Source organism: Dipodomys spectabilis, unplaced genomic scaffold (assembly GCF_019054845.1).
Source record: "Dipodomys spectabilis isolate Male_0828 unplaced genomic scaffold, ASM1905484v1 ptg000108l, whole genome shotgun sequence".
NCBI classification, from domain to species: Eukaryota; Metazoa; Chordata; class Mammalia; order Rodentia; family Heteromyidae; genus Dipodomys; species Dipodomys spectabilis.
The window spans coordinates 22295725-22298980 of NW_024870785.1; the positions used below are offsets into that span (position 1 = coordinate 22295725).

The following is a 3256-nucleotide window of genomic DNA, read 5'->3' on the forward strand; positions in this document are numbered from 1 at the left end:
TCTGTCTACATGTACACTTAGCCATATTGGGGGGGCGGTATTTCTTGGGTAAGGAAGGGGCAGAGATCATTGGGCCCTGACAGGTGACCCTGCCTCCTTCACAATGGAATAGAACATGGAACCCTGATAGCAGGCCACGGTAACTCACAGTTGGCTCAAGCCAGCTCACTTGGCCTGTGACTCCGGAGCCAGAAACATGTTCTTGTGCTGTATTCGCAGGTCTCGAGACTCTGGTCTCAGCCAAGAGAAGGATGGGTGCCTCAGTCAAAGCTGTAGACACTGGATCAGTGGCAAGCCACGAAGCAACCATCTCAGAGATTTGTCCAAAAAGAAACCTAGGAAATCACAAGGCAACTCAGGCAAGGTATACTCATGATAGAAAAACTACTTAACCCCAACCTGGTCCACAGTAGAACCTTCTTATGTGATTTGGGTTTACTGAGATAATACTGTCTGCATAGTTTTCAATCCACTCTATCACAATTACTCGTTTGGAAGTGGTCTCATTTCCATGGTTTTTTTTTTCTGATTCTTTGTCTCGCCTTAGTGTGCTAATGTGTGAGCCCTGACCCTGAATGTGCCATGCCATATATGGAGCCCGGAGGCAGGCCTGCTGGACATGTTGGTGATGAACCTGGTCCCTGCCTACCAGAAAGGCGATCTCTTCTATGTTGGAAACTTCCTCCACAATTATAGACAGTGGGGGACAATGGAGCAAGTGCTGGATATTGTGTTCAAAAAGTGAGTGTTCCCCCTTCAAAACTGGGACAGTTCAGCTATTCCTGGCTGAGTTGTGGAATACTTGGCACCCCTCTGAACCTGTTGATTTCATGGGGGTCTTCTCACAGGAGCTTGGCATGAGACAAAGAAGTGCATACCCTGCGTAGTTTCTTAGTAGCGGTCTGCCCAGGACATTTCCCAGAGAAGCTACTGGAACCTCAGAAGCTTGCTTACTGAGGGGCTAGGATTACAGGCATGTGCCCGTGGCACACAACTTCTGCCCTCACCTAGGTGAGGTTCTAGGAAATCACATTTCCCATGAGTAAATAAGGTTTCATTAGCAATTGGATGTCTGTGAATAATGTAGACCCAGGAAAGGCTGGGGTGTGGGGGAGGCGGGTGAACTGGAGGCTGAATCAACTCAGAGATTTCAAGGAGGGATTCTGTTGGCTTTACATATTATAACCCCTGAAGCTTTTATGTTTTTGTGTGTGTTAGTCCTTCCACCTAAACTCAGCGTCTTGGTGCTGTTTCTTTGGTGCTCAGAGCTACCACTACAGAATTTGAACCATAGGTGCAATTCTGGCCTTTTAAAAATTAATGTCCTTAGACTTTTACTGACTAATGTCTGATCAGACTGTGCACCTGAGATCTCATGCTCCTGATTAGATAGGATTAGAGGCATGAGCACTGTCACATTTACCTTGGACCAATGCATATAAGTCTCTTAGCAGAATTTTCACTGAACTGTATCTCACTTATTTATGTGTCAGATTGCATTCCCGTCTGGGAATGAGCCCATCCCATATGTGTTCTGTGTGGGCAGAAAAGGAGAAGCTGAGAGGTGACTTCCTCCTGTCCTCCCATAGGTACAGATTCCCGGGCCGTAACTCTGAGGAAGATGAACAAGTAAAGAAGTAAGTGGACTGTGGCACAAAGAAAAGGCCCCTTCGTTTAAAATGGTATTTTTGAGGCTTCTGATTCAAAGTGCAGATTTCTCATTTGCACATCACTTGTGCTTTCCACTAGGGGCAGAGGCTTGGGATTGGAGTGGTGGCAGAGGACACAGCTGTGGTGTGGTTGAGGACTCTCAGGGATGACAGGGAGGGCTGTGTGTACAAAATCAGTTCCTTCTTGTTACCTATCACAGTGAGAATATTGGAGAATTATCTTTCAGAAGCTTCTACACGTGGGTGGTGAAGATCAGCCTGCTTGCGGGAGTCTCCTCCTGCTTCCCAACATGCAAGTGTGCATACAGCAGTGCTTGCAGAAAGGGGCTATGGGAGGCCCAGGATCGGGAGGGCAGACACTCACTCTTCTTGTCACCAATCTGCCCGCAGCAGCCTTTGTTCCATCTTCACCACGTGGATGGACTGCTATCCTGCAGATTTCCGAGAGCCCCAGAACTGACACCCGGTGAAAGAACTTACCCACTATGCCATGCTCCACATGCCCTCCTCAGATCTGGTCCTCCATCTCCACGTTCATCTGGATGAGCTGGAGAAGAGCGGGAGGAATGAGACCAAGACACAGAGGAAGAAGTCCCTGTGTGGTCACCTCAGAGCTTGTGAGTAGGGATGGCGCCTGGGCCTCTACGTATGATCCTAATTGCCTGAGAGCCCTTATTACCCCCCAGGTTGTAAGAATGTCTTTTTATGATACTATCTGCCAGGCAGTGTTGGTTCTATTTGTGAAAGCACTTGCGCTTAGCCACTCTTGGGAAAGACCTTACCTTCTCTTCAGTGTTCAGTACAAAGTAAACTTGTACAGCTTCCTCCATTACAGCCTCATGGAAATTGAACTCCACCTTAACATCCAGAGACCACTGTCAAACTCCTTTACCTATTTCTCTTTCTCAGGTTTTGGCTGCCATAGAGCAGCTTCTCCTGATCTGCCAAGAAAGTTGCCCTCGGTGATGTCAGGGATGGTGATGGATGGAGATCTGGAGCCATCACTGGACTCCACAAAGCATGTGCATGTAGAGGGGTTGGATGCATTTGCAGTCAGGCCCCAAAAGGTTGTGAGTCCTGTGGATAAGACACTGGTTCTGAACCCCACATGTGACAGAGCTGAACTTGTAGGGACCCCAAAGAAAGAAGAAAGTAATTGTGATTGTCTTCCTCTGACTTTCACAGGCGGCCCAGATCAGCTTATAAAGGGTCAAATCAGCACTCCTCCTGGTGTGCTGGAGGGAGTAGCATACGTGGGGCTGATGGAAAATGTCCCCAGTCTGTGTTCAGGGGAACCAATAAGTGAGGTCCCAAAGTTAGATGCAGCTCAGGAAAGTGAATCTGTCCTCAAAAAATATGTGGACAAATCAGTCCTGCTGCAGCAGAGCCAATCTCCAACAGAGAAATTAGAATCTGCCTCTCTGGCAATTGCAGGAGCAACTCCAATCTTTCATGAGGAGATAGATCCCTTGGAGGATTCTGAGGCAGAATTTATGTTTGAAGGCAAATTAGAAGCCAACCTAGACTTAGAGCTTCCCTCCCCTCTCCCTGGGTATATCTGTCTTTTTCTTTTTGTCCTGATTGTT

The 3256-nt window shown here is 47.7% G+C and overlaps 1 long non-coding RNA gene across 1 annotated transcript; it reads left to right on the forward strand.

The window, feature by feature from the left end:
- On the forward strand, positions 1-1631 carry LOC122114372. Its single transcript, XR_006148574.1, has 3 exons — positions 1-364; positions 548-741; positions 1590-1631. It is a non-coding gene; the product is annotated as an uncharacterized LOC122114372 (long non-coding RNA).
- The last annotated feature ends 1625 nt before the right edge of the window (positions 1632-3256 follow it).